The sequence below is a fragment of the Leguminivora glycinivorella genome, chromosome 7 (assembly GCF_023078275.1).
Source record: "Leguminivora glycinivorella isolate SPB_JAAS2020 chromosome 7, LegGlyc_1.1, whole genome shotgun sequence".
NCBI classification, from domain to species: Eukaryota; Metazoa; Arthropoda; class Insecta; order Lepidoptera; family Tortricidae; genus Leguminivora; species Leguminivora glycinivorella.
In genome coordinates this window covers 15,209,161-15,226,869 of record NC_062977.1, presented here as the reverse complement: position 1 = coordinate 15,226,869, position 17,709 = coordinate 15,209,161, and the positions used below count along the sequence as shown (strand labels likewise).

The window sequence follows — 17,709 nt, the reverse complement described above, 5'->3', positions numbered from 1 at the left end:
ATTTCCGAGCTCATATAACCCGGCAACCTTCAAATCAAGAGTGAACAGGTATCTTCTGGGCGAGCTCACTCCATCGTAGGCCACGTCTGTGCCTTTGGCTAGTAGTGGCCAAGAGTAAGTCCATTTATAATAACAAAAAAAAAAAGTTTTGGAAATTATTACGTTATTGTATGAATTGTAAGCATTCAAAAGCTTTTTGTTCAACAACCAAACCACAAAAGTCAAAAAGAATCTGCCTCCTACGCGGAAACTCTTCAACTTCTTTCAAGTACTTTTGTTAGGCCGATGTTTGTATTGTATTGGTACTTATAAAACTTTGCACAAACTCGGGAACTTTATCATTCCTTCAGTACATTGTTCTATCGTCATAATGCATAAAGATAACTAACTCGATACTGATAGGTATAAAGATAGTTCAATGACGAAATTGCAGGATGATCCTTTCTGACTACAGATCGTTTTATTATGTAAATGATCGCGTCTCAAACGTACAGATAAGCGAAGGTTACACGTAAATTATACGTAGCTTACCACTATTGCCTCAAGCACGGAGAGAATGGGGACTCATAACTACTACCTACTACGTATCGCGATCGAGTTTTGAAATTCAAATTCAGGATGCCGAAGCGCTAAAGCGGGAAATGAAAAGATGCGGTGCGAACAAGTGTAAGGAGTCGTTACTAAAACGAAACAAATACATTGGCATAATTTTCATAACGACGCCTATTTGTGAGTCTGCGAGCGTGTCGCGCGCGGATGGCGCGGGGCGTGAAGCTCGCACTCGAGATACAACCGCCGCAAACATCCGCGTCGCGCGGTGGGAGCGCGCGGGCAGAGGCTGGCAACATCACGCCGCGAGTACGGTACGGCGTGTTTATTCTGTTCTGCCGCATATATCGACCGGGCCCGTGGCGCGCGCCGCCCGGTCAGTCGCCGCCGCCGCTCGCCCCGACCGCGCGTCTCCCCGCTCGCCACAGCTGCCGACCTGCCTCGCACCACGCGACACAACTTAATAATATCAACAAATAACATCCACTATCACATATTGCAATCAACTATCCAGTTCCAACCTTATTACGATGAATAACCATTGAGTGATAACTAACAAAACAAGACGTATGTGTAATGTGAGATTGTGTTGCTAAAGCTGGGTTACATTTCTTCAGGCAGCTGTTCATACGGTAAGACTAAGAAATAATATGCTATTCAGCCTTGACAATGCAGTAATAACTGTACTTGTAACACGTGGAAGGTCAAAGCTCAAGGCCTTGAAAACTTGACGTTTTATACTACGCGTGTGGTTAACTATGTAGTAAACACGTTGCTACGTTATTTAACGACTATTTAACGGTTCCAGGCCTTATTTTTAATGCTTTAGTTACATTAAAAGTATTGAGAGAGATTAACAAGACTATTTGAAGTTTCAAAACGAATCATTCTGCAACAGGATTGTGCTTTAGAGGTTACGAAAGTAAATTAAACAGGAACGTAGCAGTCCATGCTCGTAGCAAATGCTACGAGAGCCTACGGCGTAGCAAAATAATAGCGTCGCGTAGCAATAAGTGTCATATTCCTCGGGTTATTTACCTCCTAACGCCTGATTAACTTTATCTCGCAGTCCTCGCTGACATCACATCACATTTTTGATATCATAATACATTTTTGAAATGACAATACTTTATTGAAAGCACAGTACATTTTTGGAATAAATAAAATATTTAAAATAAATATTGGGGACACCTTACACAGATCAACTTAGCCCCAAACTAAGCAAAGCTTGTACTATGGGTGCTAGGCGACGATATACATACTTAAATAGATAAATACATACTTATATACATAGAAAACATCCATGACTCAGGAACAAATATCTGTGCTCATCACACAAATAAATGCCCTTACCGGGATTCGAACCCAGGACCGCGGCTTAGCAGACAGGGTCACTACCGACTGAGCCAGACCGGTCGTCAATGGTTGTATCTGCTAATTATTTCGCGTAGCAGTCGCTACCAATTACGTTTTATTTACATCGCGTGGAGGCTAGCGGGAGACCAATTAAAGGTTTTATTAACTTCATAAAGTTTTTAATTATTATTGAACAGGATAAACGAAAAAGGAAAGTAATAATGAAAAGTAGTATCTGTCACAAAAGCCTGTCTGCAGAACATTATTTAGCCCAATGCGGGACATTTACTGGAAAAGTTTCACTTTATAAGGACCACATGTAGAACTAAGTAGTAGTGAAATTTCAGTTCGATGTAACAATGTTAGTTTCAGGCCTGAAATGATTATTTTTTGTACTAAAATAATATATAGCGCAACAAAAATAAACTTTGTGATGAAGTTCATGATATTATTGTCTTCTCATCGTATCGTTTCATTATTGTCTAAATAGTAATTAATACATGCTATACTTAAGTACCACGTAGTTACTGTATTTACATAATTATGTATACATTTACGACTACATTTATGTAATACTAGCTTTTGCCCGCGGCTTCGGTCACGTTAGAAAGAGACAAAAAGTAGCCTATGTCACTTTCCATCCCTTCAACTATCCCCACTTAAAAAATCACGTCAATTTGTCGCTCCGTTTTGCCGTGAAAGACGGACAAACAAACAGACACACACACACTTTCCCATTTATAATATTAAGTATGGATGTACGCTTGTAACAGCCGATGTTGTAAAACGTATCATCAAAAGGCATACACGAGCACAAATTCATCTGAATAAACATATGATATTTGAAATTCTGATGTGTGCATTCCACGGAGTTTATATTAGAGATGCGACGAATACTGGTTTTAGCCGAATACCGAAAATCGGCCACTGGTATTCAGCATGTGGTGGGAAAAGTCTCCGCCCACAAAGCACAAAGTTTGAGGAGCATTTTTTTGTTTTGGGAACAAGTGAAACATTCATTTAGTGCCAATTATTTAAATCAGACTAATCATAAAAATGAAATTATATTGATTTAAAGTACACGATTAACATTCACAATTTTCCGCCCTTGACCACGAATAAAACGTAGGGACTAATATAAACGTAGGTAATCGACGCGACTTAGTCTCGTTTGAGTTCTAAAAATTAAAACGAATATTGAAACCAACGAATCATTTTTTTTTATTTTCACATCATATTTAATAAATATATAGCCGAAAACCAAAGCGGGATCGAACCCCAGCTCGCACCAATAAGATTTTCGGAATTAAATACAGTCGCTTTTCGGTGAAGGAAAACATCGCGAGGAAACCGGACTAATTTCAATAAGGTCTAGTTAACCCTTCGGGTTGGAAGGTCAGATGGCAGTCGCTTTCGTATAAAAACTAGTGCCTACGCCAAATCTTGGGATTAGTTGCGGATCCCAGGCTCTAATGAGCCGTGGCAAATGCCGGGATAACGCAAGGAGGATGATGATGATAGCCGAAAACCAAATAACTTTCGAATATTTCTGAAATCTCTATTTTATTCTGCATTTGTATGATGCGCCACCTGATATTTAAATTACGTGCCGCTTTGCATATCATAGAGCGTATAACGTGTCCAGAGTAAATGTATGAATATTGTAAAATTTTCACACACATTACAATATTACGGATGAATTGTAACGAGCAATATCAACTAACTCTCATCAATCAAGTTTGTTGTAAAGCTTCGCTCGCGTTAGAAAGAGACAAATAGTAGCCTATGTCACTCTCCATCCCTTCAACTATCTCCACTTAAAAAATCACGACAATTTGTCGCTCCGTTTTGCCGTGAAGGACGGATAAACAAACAGACACACACACTTTCCCATTTATAATATTAGTATGGATGCGCCATCGCCATGTTGCGGAATTTCATTATGTGAGCATTTCTTTTTTTTTTGCCATTTTTATGAAATGTGAAATTTTTGAAAAGAAAATTCTACTATTTCGACTCAGAATCACTAGCTTTTTCAATCCTAGTAGTTAAAAAATTGTCCCATACGATTTTTTCTTATTTTGTTACAATTTTCCGTACATGTTGTATGGGGTAACAAAAGAGGAAAGTAACAAAAATGTATGGAAATTCTGGGACACTTTTTGTCTCCCAGTGAGATTAAAAGTACTCGTGATTCTAAGTACAATTGACCTAACATTCCCTAAAAAAAACTCATGTATCAGAATAGCAGTGCGCTCCTAACAATAGTCCTATATTTCTGATTAGGCTTTAAGTAGGTATAACCACTAGAGATGGGTCGTGGGTAAATACCCAATCTACCCACCCAGGTATTTACCCGGTAAATACCTATCTACCCGGTATTTACCCGTATCTACCCAAATTGACGGGTAGATTCATTTCATGTTGGACATGCTGATTTGTGTTAAAATGGAGATAAATACTAAGTTAGTGGTTGTAATTTTTATACACAATTTAAAACAAAACTGTTCAGTCAAATAGACAATTAAGTTTACAGAAGTTTTAATGTATATTTTTAAAAATAATTAAAAAAATACGTTTTATGTGTGTTTTTTTAGATTGTATTAATTAGTCGTATTTATTCGATAAAGATAAATTTCCTAGTACTGGTTGGTGGGGGTTATGGGGGGTAAAATGTATTTTTTTCATATTTCATGGAAACTATCATTAATATCGAAAAGTATTGTATGTACGAACTAAAGTAGACACAATTTCCTACAAAAAAGTTTATATGCATTTTTGTCATAAAACATACTATGTATGAGTTATGAGCTTGAAAAAGATTTTTTTTAAATATTTTTAATCACATATTTTTATTTACAGTTTTAATTTATCAAACTTATAATTGATACTATAAGCATTTGAAATTATTTCCGTATGTCAGAGAATGATATTACACGATTTTTATAGTTGGAGTGATACACTAAAATCACATTTTATCTCATAGCAACCTATTCGTTCCCAATTTGAATAAACATTATGTGTACAATTACAAAGACTGACTTAAATTAATCTATTTTAGCCCAAGCACCATTTAAAAACGTCAAATTTGGAAGAAAAATGAAAATACCCGCGTATTTACCCGCGGGTAGGTAAATATCGGGTATTTACCCGGTAAATACCCACCGTCGGGTATTTACCTGGGTAGTTACCCATCTCTAATAACCACTGAAAGTGCAGTTTCCGATCAATTTTGTTAAGTTTCAAAACTAACAGAAAATTTAGACCAAATACCGATGCAAAGGAAACGAATCTCGCTAAAAAGATTTTGTTTAACTAATTAGGTTGTTAAGGACTTCTTGAGAGACGATATAAAAATATTTGATTGTAATATCATTCAATACCTACATAAAAATACTCGTAACACCTTTGAAATTTCGACCGTCAGCTATGGCCTATGACATTTGCAGTAAGCTTGCGTACTGTTTTTTTTTTTAACTAAACGTCACTTTTGACATTGACGTAGCCGATCTAGAAATATTTTTTTATCCCTACAAAATAATTTGGCCCGCAACGTAGTCCAAACACACACGCGTTAACCGCTCGTTGACAGTTGTCATTGATTGTCACCGCAACCACGTTTACAGTACATTGCTGCTGGGAAATTTTTCAAAAATTAATTATGGGCTGAAAATTAAGAGTAACTCAAAAACACCTCTTAATTAATGATAACAGTATTGAATTATATGCCTGGTTTCATTTATCGCCCTTATTACGTTTACGCACTGTATATCGTATATATAAGTAGATATAATATTTAAATTCGACTCCCCAACTCAAGAGATTGTACAACCAAGCTGCTACGCAAATTCATAGGAGTCAATCACCGAGATTCCAAAAACGGAAGTTCGTGAAAGAAACGATTCCATTCACAAATCCAATCTATCTTATTTATAACCGGAACGATAGGCGTTTACCACCCGCTTAGTCACCGCTAAAGAAAGCTTGACAATCTCTAAGACAGCGGACATGCAATTCTAACATTATCCAAAGATAGGCGTGTAAAAGGAGCAATTTTTGCTTCCGACACTTCGAAAATAGAAGCCCATGCAAAAGGAATCTTAATTATACGATTTAGTGTGATAATTTTATCGTTAAACGCGATATAATAAAAATTACATTTTATGTTCTTACATAAGTAACAACAGTATGTTCGCAACAGGAGCGAAAATGCTAAAATGGAACGAGCCGTCCTTTTAATTTTGGTATTTTAGTTAAATATAGGTACTTGTGTTACTGACTAGATTTATAGAAAATAAATGTAATTTAAGGGCAAATCAGGTCATCAAATATTGCGAAAAAATATTTAAAATCGAGATACCACTTTCGACTACTTCCTCCTCTAACACTTAACCAATCGGAACGAAATTTGAGAATCTGAATAACAATTGATTGCATTAGCTCAAAGCAGTGTCTATCGCATCAACCACGTGTTTTACCGTATGTACAATTTTGTTTGCTAAATATATTTACGGGAAGACGTGCGAAATTCCATCTGTAACGACGTCACATAGAAAATTGGCACACGTCAATAACAAATTTCGCACACCTCGATCCCTTTGTGCACGAAAGAATTACAACACCACATGCATCGTATTTACCTGCCCATTTGCTACAGCAGATAATAGTGCGTATGCATAGCTGGGCACAGTTAATCAAATAGTTAACTTCGAAGCGAAGAGAACAATACTAGCTTACCTATATATAATTTCGTATTTTTAACGATCGACATCGGGTCTTTTCAGTAGCGTTCACAACGTGTTTTTCGCTGCGCCGCTGGCGCCTGCCATGCTAAGGTTTATTAACGCTAAATTAACGATTAACGGACTAGGATAAATTTAACGGAAGTTAACGAATCCGTTAACATTTTTTAAAGTTAACTTAAAAGTTAATCCGTTAATCGAAATGTTAACTTCGTTAATTAACGGATTAACGAGTTAATGCCCAGCTATGTGCGTATGATATCCCTCTCTACAGTATTTATCTATGGTTTAAACAGATTAAGACCGGAAACAAGCCCTAAATCGTCTCGTGACAAATGTGGCTGCAAGGCCGCCCGCCGTCCTTGAGCAAGCATTACCTACTCGTGCGCGTGGGCTGCCCTTTAATTAATAACGGGACCAGACACTTCCGGGGTCTGGGGTCAAAACAAACGGGGGAACTGTAAAACGCAATTTGAAATTTCAGACAAGTGAAATACTAAATAGTTACGTCTGATATGGTTACAATATTTCAGCGTCGCGTATGTGCTTCTTTCCAACTCCTGTCGGTTTAAAAAGTCCACTGACACTTGTTGGGAAAAAGTCTACTTTCCACATTTGTAAACAATATCTTTAGATAAAAAAAAATTATAAATACAAAAAAAACTTTAATTCTGGCCGGGATTCGAAACCCTGACACCCGCGATGTGCCTGCGAACATTAGACCGACGTCTTACGACTGAGCTACGCTCAGCCGATGCGCGGTCGGCGAGATTAACGACCATATTTCGCGTTTACTAACGCGAAAGAAAACGCATGAAAACTCGAAAATTCGCGTTTTCCGCGATCTAAGGCTAAGCTAGATCGACTTTTCACCCCCGAAAACCCCCACATAACAAATTTCAGCGAAATCGTTAGAGTGGTTTCCGAGATCGTCGGTATATACATAATTAATTATAAATAAATCAATATACAAGAATTGCTCGTTTAAAGGTATAAGATGTAAATACATTATCCTCTGATGTGAAAAATGGGACTCCTCCCATCACTTTTCACATTCGTAACATCCATTTATAATGAAGTTGTGTACTGAACTGACGACGTCTGTAACTGACGTTATTATAGATACTCTGTTCTGTACCACTCATCTACCAAATACCAAAAAGCCGTTTGATCTTTGGATATAATTAGTTTCCCCTAAGGATATTACTTAGTCATACCACGAAGATTTTTCTCAAAGTTGTCGGTTTCCAAATAAGTTTTTTGCGACAGGCTATTAACTTCCCGACGGCGATCCGTTTAGTTTTAATTGATGTAGTTTGAAGCCTACGTCGATGTTTATTTACGAAAGGTTATTTGTAATTATCTGATAAAAAGCTGATACATAGTTAAAGGGAATTCAGGGAAGGCCTTTCAATTATAAAGAACATTTATAATAACGGTCCCGCTTTATCCTTGTAAACATGGATAAGATTGTTTTACCAAATTACACACATTGTTTTGTAACAAGTACCATTACATTTAAAGTCGCATACAGGTCGATCGTGATTAATTAACATTATTTTTACCTTTTTTCCAACGTTTCGGCCAGGTTGCACTGGCCGTTAGTGATGTGCAAGTTGCGGTAACTTTCCAAAACAATCTTAAATTTCTTAAAAATTTCACGAAACTTTCACGAAAAAAATAGAGGGAAATTTAAATTTATGAAATGGAAAGTTTTCGTACATACAGTTGTCCATACAAAGTATGAAAAGTTTCTGAAGTTTTCCTTTGTGAAAATTTCAGAATTTTGGAAACTTTCCGTCGGCACATCAGTACTGGCCGTGGTCGCGAAAGAAAAAAAGTGTTAAAATAATAATGTGTAAAATAATGTTAGTTAATCGCGTTCGACCTGTATGTGACTTTAAATATGTGTACAAAGCGCGAGAACTTAAAGTGTTATAAGTACCATTATGAAACACCATAAGGCTTGCTTTTATCATTTTTGATACCGAACCCTAAAAAAATGCCTCTATATTAGACACTACCGTAATAATAATAATAAAAAATATATATATAAAAAATCCGACTCGGTAGCAGAAGTTTGTGTTATAGATAAACATCGTTTTAATAGGAATTAGTAGCTCATATGGACAATTAATTTGTCTTAATAATAGAACAGAACAATTAACGAACATTTAAATACTAATAGATAACAGTAATAACGGTAACCTGAAACTACTTAACACTTTAAGTTGTTCGAGGCTCGAGGACACTACGTCCGACAATAGAAATACTTGACTGTCCTCGACATTGTTGTTTACTACTTAGGCGTCTTTCTTAATAGTTTTCTTTTTACTCTATTTTTCACACATTCATAAAAATATGAACAAACTTGTTGGTAAAATACTTTCATAGGCTTGAGTTTCAATTAGTCTACATTGTCTGTACAAGGTCCTATCAAATTGATTGTAGCCCTAAGGATCATTTGTCATTGTCATTGTTTTGTAAATATATTCAACGTCAGAAGGCGCTAAACGGTACACGTGTTAACAATTTATTTTTGGACAATAAAGATATGGTGGGTACGATGTATTTAACACCTCGCCCCTTAAATTCCCCTACTGACATTGCCATGACATTTCTATTATAACAATCAAAGGTCGATTATTTCCTTGGACGGGTGTATTAACTATAATGGGATCACTTAGTTTAAAGAAATGTTTGAAAACTTCTGGCACTTATAAAGGCGCACAGTCAGTTTTTCAAATGTTTTAACAACTATACAAGGATTTTTTTTAACTTTTACATTAACACAGTACTAGGTATGTACTCGTATTTATTTTATACAGGAACCCGCATAACTTTAACAGCGTATCCTTGATCACATTTTGACCAAAATATCCCATAAACCGTAATGTCACAATTTTTAGTTTTCTTTCAACCCCTTGCCAAGAGTAGCACTGAGACTTTAGTAGTTGCATGTGCTCTGCCTACCCCTTTATGGGATACAGGCGTGATTGTATGTATGTATTGTATGTATATCCCATAAACTTTTCTGGATTTCCCCTAGTTTCAGAGTTATATTGTCAATTTTAAAAAGTTACAGAAATAATCAACAGGGTTCGCGCAAGATTGGCGATAAAGTAGCTCGCTGTGATATAAGATCATACAACTTTTTTATAAATAACTGTATTAATGACATAAGGACGGGTAGTCTATACGTCTATAGCTCTGCTGCAGGTCATTTGAATGAAGAAATGAAAAAAGTGACAATGCAAATTTAATATTATCTTTCAGTTAAGTAACTAAAATTCATAAAATATATTTTCCCTGCAAACTACGAAGGCTATTTATTTTCATCAACTAAAAGCAAATGAAAGGAAATCATGTTTTATTCAACTAATTTTTATCAGGCACGCGTTTCAGAATAACACCATTTCTGAATACCAAATTCAAAGCTGTCGATAGACTCGAGTGCCTTTGTTAACTTCAGTTATTTGCATAAAATTATTGTATATGGATGTAAATATATACAGGGCACAGACCACCTCAATTACTAGACGGAGCATTCAAGCCAACTCACAGTCAACACAGCACACATAAGCTTTAAAGTAGGTATGTGAACGCAACCGCTTGATCCAGTTCTGTCAACGATTACAACCAATACTCGCGCGGGAAAGTTAGCGGACGTTTCCGCTTGTTACAAAATGAGGCGGCACACTCAAAGGTTATGACAGATGGCGCCACTTTATTAGTCCATTGCATAGATAAATAATTTCATTAAATTTCATACGTGAGAGAGAGAAAATTATATTTTTTTCTCCCTTACACATATGATTGACAGTGACATGCCTAGGCACTTGCACAGGCCCCGCCTGGCGGGATAAAATCTCAATGTGCCTCCTCATTAATTACATACTCGTGTACAGTTTAGTTTAGAATATTTAAAAGAAAAAGAAATCAGTTTTACGGTTGAACCTGCACGGGAAGCATGGTCGCGCGATAGACGATAAAATATCAGGCCGTCCCTATCGCACTTACAAATAGTGCGATAGGGACGGCCTCCTGTGCTGGGCTAGATATATTATACTTACTTATACTACATAAGATAATACTTAATTGTGCTACTCAATTCTTGTTATTTTACCAGTAGTTAAATTGTGCAGTGTACATAATTACGTCAGTCTCCGTAGACGAATGGCATTTCTCCGACGCGAAACGAAAACGAAACGCCGCGAAAGGTAGTCTGGCTCTGTCGCGCCAATACGCAAGAGCGATAGAGATAGATATCTACTAGCGTTTCGTTTCGTGAGCGTTTCATGAGGGTTTGTGCCATTCGGCTACGCACCCTGTTTGACCAGCACGCGCTCTTTTTTAATACTTCATAATGCGTGTGTAGTCTGTGATACAGGGTAACTTGAAATTTGTGTATTATCGCGATATCGCCCCAAAATGCCTCCAGACCTGCTCAAACTTTTTAATCTCTGAATTTTCTATAGCGCCGAGGAAGCTGAAGTTTGTAGGTCGCTCTTTGTGATAATCTATTCGTAATTTTATTGCTTTTTTCTCGTGCACGTAGGACACGTTTTAAGTTAGGAAGTGGGGAGTATTCTGAACATGTTTCGAGTTACTATACTTTCATAATGTAAGAATATTTTCTTTGCTGTAATTATTTGAAAGAAACTTTTTTCATTTTTTTTATTTGTTATAAGTTTTATAATTTAGTCACCTGCAGTAATTTACGTGGTGAATACAGGTATATATAGGTCACAATAGAACCAATTTTATTATGGTACCAACTATTAAAAACGCGCAGGTGACGTTATCCATACTAATACTAATATTATAAATGGGAAAGTGTGTGTGTCTGTTTGTTTGTCCGTCTTTCACAGCAAAACGGAGCGACAAATTGACGTGATTTTTTAAGTGAAGATAGTTGAAGGGAGAGTGACATAGGCTACTTTTTGTCTCTGTCTAACGCGAGCGAAAAGCCGCGGGCAAAAGCTAGTTTTAGTATAAACAGGCCGAATATTGCGCTAAGAATATCTCCCGTTGTGGAGATACCAAATAGGTAATAATAATTTTTCTACTCCCGTACTGTTATTCGTGAGTTACAAGGTCGTGCATAGAACTTTAAAACCCTACATAAAAGATGTCAGGACAAGTCTATCTAGTCTATACCCTGAAAACATTTAGTAGCAGTAGCACGATATAGCTGTTACAGTTCAGTAAATACATTGCTACCAACTTAACAAACCAATTCGCAGAGTCGAGACTCCTTCGTTTTCTGCTGCGTTCATTGGCGACGCGTCGAATCGCATTCAAAATGTATGAGAACTCGATTCAACTCGGCTCGATTCGTCTTAGTGGCCAGGCTTCAAAGAACCATACCATAGACAGTTTTATTTTCATGTTTGCACTCAAACTGCATATTCAAAATGGTAGGCGGTCCACTAGATAACTAAGATGACTGAAAGTAGGTATTTGTTGATTTATAATTTTCTTTCAAAATAAGTGCTTGGTCGTAGAAAAAGTATTGTATGCAACGGTGTTTAACTGAGTCAAAAAATGCTCGTGGCGTCTTTATTAACAATTTTCGGCTTCGCCTCAAATTGTTACCCACGCCACTCACCTTTTTTGACCTCTTTTAACCACCAGTTGCATAAAATACTATTTTCTACTCCCGTACTGTTATTCGTGAGTTACAAGGTCGTGCATAGAACTTAAAAACCCTACATAAAAGATGTCAGGACAAGTCTATCTAGTCTATACCCTGAAAACATTTAGTAGCAGTAGCACGATATAGCTGTTACAGTTCAGTAAATACATTGCTACCAACTTAACAAACCAATTCGCAGAGTCGAGACTCCTTCGTTTTCTGCTGCGTTCATTGGCGACGCGTCGAATCGCATTCAAATGTATGAGAACTCGATTCAACTCGGCTCGATTCGTCTTAGTGGCCAGGCTTCAAAGAACCATACCATAGACAGTTTTATTTTCATGTTTGCACTCAAACTGCATATTCAAAATGGTAGGCGGTCCACTAGATAACTAAGATGACTGAAAGTAGGTATTTGTTGATTTATAATTTTCTTTCAAAATAAGTGCTTGGTCGTAGAAAAAGTATTGTATGCAACGGTGTTTAACTGAGTCAAAAAATGCTCGTGGCGTCTTTATTAACAATTTTCGGCTTCGCCTCAAATTGTTACCCACGCCACTCACCTTTTTTGACCTCTTTTAACCACCAGTTGCATAAAATACTATTATAACATATTATTTTTAGAATGATTTAATAATATTATGAAATTTAAACGAAACACCTAGAGTGAGTGAGTTATTACATATTTCCCCCATTATCTTAAAAATCAAATCATTATTAAATCAAAAAGGGCCTAATATAGCTCACATACAATAATGTACCTATTATTATGAAACAATCGTAAGTAAACTAATCTAAAGCCTTGACATTTCCGCAGCTTTTATCAATAAGCTCGAACACAAATGTATTTGTAAGGCACTATTTCCGGAGTCGGTTCATTACAAGCACGAATAATGAATTAAATAAAACACGGAGTACAAAGGGCAGTCAGCATCGTCCATAATACAGGTCTGGCTCACGCTGCTTTTATACTAGTATACTAGGTACAATACGTTTATAACTTCATATCCCGTAATAAAAGTAGTTTTTCTATTTAAAACTATTTATGTATGAAGGTACATTTGTAAGACCTGTAAACTTTAGAAAACACAGTAAAAAAATACTAAGTTAACTAACTCATTATCACAGTCAAGTCACGATGGTCTTATTTAAGCACCATACACGATATTGACGCTTAAGTGCTTAATGGGAACTGCTGCATTTAAAAATAAATCCAGAAATTTTCAATAATACAATCTTGTCACAAATGTTAAGGAATATCGGTTGAGAATTGAGACCTGTAGGGGAGAACATCCGGACATACAAATTGCAAATCGAGTTAAACCGTAAACCTACGCTCGCGCTTTCGTTTAAGTTAATAATAGGATTCAGTGAAATAAAGTAATATCTGCACAGGTTATAAAACAAATCCTGTGAAAAATAGTAAACAGGGATGATGTCGAAAGCGGTGAAATTGAAAATGGCGTACCTATACTCGTATCCATAAAAACAGAAGCACTTTGAAGTTCAGCAACACTTTCGCGACTGCAACTGCAGATTTTACGATTCGTCTCCGAAGAAATGAAATTCAAAATTAACCTTTTTAACCGACTTCATTCACTAGAACTATTTCGGATTAGATATTCATCTAATAGTAAAATATAAATGAACGTGGATAAGGCCGTGACACTTTGAATACAACGGCTCTATTACGTAAGAGCCGCGGTCAAGGGCACACCGGAGCCACAGTATAATAAAGAGTACTATCGTACAGTATGGCCACTTCCGCTCCCCTCTGAAAGCGCCGCCCACCCCCTCTCAGTTACCTCACAGTTACCGCCTGTCAAAAACGCGAACAGTCAACCTGTCATATCTCACTCATACAAGCATGGTTCACCTACACGAGCTTAGAATGTGTGCTAAGAACGCGCCTCTTTCATATATTTGATCGCCAGTGTCCGAGATGTGCCGGAGCTCCAAATTCTATAGCGCTGCTGGACAGATATAGACAGATATAGATAATAACAGGAGAGAAATGGCAAAGGTGGTCGCCGACGTCCGTTAGAGCATGGCAATGAAAGAAGAGGAGGACAGATATAACCGCAGTCGTAGTATCTAGACTGTATAAGGCACTAGCTTTTGCCAGCGGCTTCGATCGCGTTAGAAAGAGACAAAAAGTAGCCTATGTCACTCTCCATCCCTTCAACTATCTCCACAGAATATATAATATTACAAGTACAGAAGGCTCACTCCTTTGATGTTCACAAAACGCCGCCATTCTAAATTCTTACCTACATTAACAAACGGACCGCACGCGTGCAGACGACATTGAATTCTATTGCGCCGCGCGAAGGTCGTCGCCAGTGAATGGGCCGCGAACTCGCGGCCGCCGGCATGTACTTGTAGCGCGGCGAAAGGATCGCGGAGTGAGCCGCCCCTGCTATCTCCACTTAAAAAATCACGTCAATTCGTCCCTCCTTTTTACCGTAAAAGACGGACAAACAAACAGACATACACACTTTCCCATTTATAATATTAGTATGGATTGTATTATTCACCCGGACTGTGTGAAGGATTTGGATACATGCCAATTCAATGTTAACAAATCAATCATCATCCTCGCGTTATCCCGGCATTTGCCACGGCTCATGGTAGCCTGGGGTCCGCTTTTGACAACTAATCCCAAGATTTGGCGTAGGCACTAGTTTTAACGAAAGCGACTGCCATCTGACCTTCCAACCCGAAGGGTAACAAGGCTTTATTGGAATCAGTCCGGTTTCGTCGCGATGTTTTCCTTCACCAAAAAGCGACTGGCAAATATCAAATGACATTTCGCACATAAGTTCCGAAAAACTCATTGGTACGAGCCGGGGTTCGAACCCGCGACCTCCGGATTCTTACCGAGGCCACCAGCGCTTCTGCGCTAACAAATCAATAAATACATATGCAAATACATATTTTTTGTTACAAACTTTTATGAAATTGCGGTACTGATTATTCCACAGGCAAATGATATTTACTGGTGTAATCAGTTTTGTTAGTCCCACAACTAGTTTCGTTGTTTTAAACTTTTAAAATAGAATCCCCATGATCGGTTGTATTATGAAAATGTCACACAACAAATTAGAGTGCGGAGTACATGATACCATAAATTAAATATAACAAGATCATTCCATCCCATACATTAACGCCTAAGACCGTGCTACACTCCACCACACATAGATGGCGCCACAAAAAAAAATTGTTGTCTAGCTTTCGATTATACTTGTAGATGGCGTTAAGTGTCACTTTTGACATAGATTTACGGCTCGGAATTGACACTTAATGCCAATCTACAAATAATCGGTGGCAAGAAGCATTTTTTTGTGGCAAGTCATCATTCACAATAAATACACTTAATTTATTAGTGATATTATTACATTTTTATATTTGTAACAATTCCTATTGGTTTAGATATACACTGTCACCTCAGACCCCGTGTCAATTTGGAATGGTAAGTTATGACTGTTTACATTTAGAGTTAAGTATTCTGGTGGTATCCTACTTCTTACACTGTTAACGGTATATGTTGTATACCCTTCATACAAATTGTGCTCTGGTGTTTCCACCCGTTCACCGTCCTCATTTCCTGATGTAGTGGTTTCTATTACATTAACTTGTTTTGATCTTTTGGGACACATTCTGAATATGTGTCCTTGAACTCCACATTCTGAACAAAATTTATTTTTTAGAGTACACTCTGCTTTAATGTGATTATGTTTTCCACAACAGTAACATTGTCCTCCAAGTTTATTGCTATTATCCATTTTCCTTGGTTTGTAAGTTGGCTTTGCTTTCTCTCGGTTATAAAACATTTCAGTCACACATTCAGAGCTACCTGTGTGGAGCAAAGCGGCTTCAACCGTTCTTCCTAATTCGATGCATTTATCCAAGGTCATTTCAGGCGGACTTTTCATTAATTCGAACTTGATCAGTTTTGATGACACACCTTCCATGAACTTTTCTTTAATTTGATCTTCGGCATCTTTAAAATTGCATTTTCCAGCCAGCTTTCTCAGCTCGAGGGCATAATCCTGAATTTTTTCCTTTGGCAACTGATTTCTTTTCCGAAATTCGGCTCTTTCCAGTGTTGTTGATAAAGTCTTGACATATTTGTCTTGAAGTCTCTTTACTAGTTCTTTATAAGTTAAATCCTTTGGTTGTTTTGGTGAACATAAATAAGTCAGTGTTTCGAACACTTTGGCCGTTAATTTGGTAATTAATAAAGGCACTTTTTTTTCTTCAGTTATATCATTAACTAAGATAAAACATTCGAACTGTTGTTCAAACACCTCCCACTTTTCTCCGTCAAATGGTTTTAATTCGCCTAACGCGGTCATTGTTAAGGTATGCACTTTTTGTTGTTTTTTTCCTTTATTTTTGAAGTGATCACTCAATAATTTCCGTAATTGATCCACTGTAGAGTCTTCACTGAAGTCTAACCTCTCATCCACTAAAATTTCAATCAATTCGTTTTTCTTACATTTATAGATGAAACTTATATTTCCGTTTTTTACTTGTTGTATTCTATTGCGGATTTCCTCAGGAGGTTCATCACCCATTAGCTCTGCGTCTAGATAATCGGAATCTGACATCAAATTCTTGCGATGAGATTTTAATAGTCTTCATGTGTCGTCCGCCATTATTGCCAAATTAACACTAACACTTTATTACACTGATAATTTTACTTTTATACTTTTATTTCACTGGTTCATTTGCACACTAAATACTCGTCGCCAATGTTGTATATTGAAACTAGTAATTAATTAATAAACTATATTTATTCAATTTATGCGCGTTACATGACAACTGTGTATAAAAAACAATTGCGTTCGATGACAGTTTGACATCGTTCTGGAAAGTCTAGAACCATAGACCCAAGAGAAGAGTTCCGTTTCTCACACCATCTATGTGTGGTGGAGTGTAAGCGCGTTCGTAGGCGGTCGCATTTTAATGTATGGGATGGTATGATCTTGTTATATTTAATTTATGATGATACTAAATGGTGTAAAATAATACAAACAAACCCTCTTCAACCTTTTGTAGAAACATTAGATCTTTGTATGTCTAAGGATTAAATGAAGGTTGTAATAATATTGTGTTTCAAAGCGAACCCTTACTTTTCGCAAATATTAATATTAACTTACAGAACTTACAGAAAATAATTAATATTAATATTAACTTACAGAAGACCGCAGCCAAATAGCACTAGACCCTACTCATAGTGTTGTGTTCCTGTCGGTGAGTAAGGCTGCCAGAGCTCAACGAGGGTGCGGTGTGCTGATGACGGGAGGACTTACGGAACTAACTTGTTCCGTTTATTGTCCTTTGAGTCGTCGGCAACCCGAACCCTCCTTAGAACTTGTACACTCCTTTTTACTGTGTACTTAACACAGCAAAAGGGAA

General features: G+C 37.1%; 1 protein-coding gene across 1 annotated transcript in view; it reads left to right on the top strand.

The window, feature by feature from the left end:
• The first annotated feature begins 945 nt into the window (after positions 1-945).
• Positions 946-17,709, top strand: part of LOC125227841 (heparan sulfate glucosamine 3-O-sulfotransferase 5) — a 96,324-nt gene continuing 79,560 nt past the window's right edge. Inside the window, 1 exon segment of the mRNA XM_048132214.1 lies at positions 946-1,181. The gene's annotated coding sequence lies outside the window, so the exon portion shown is untranslated.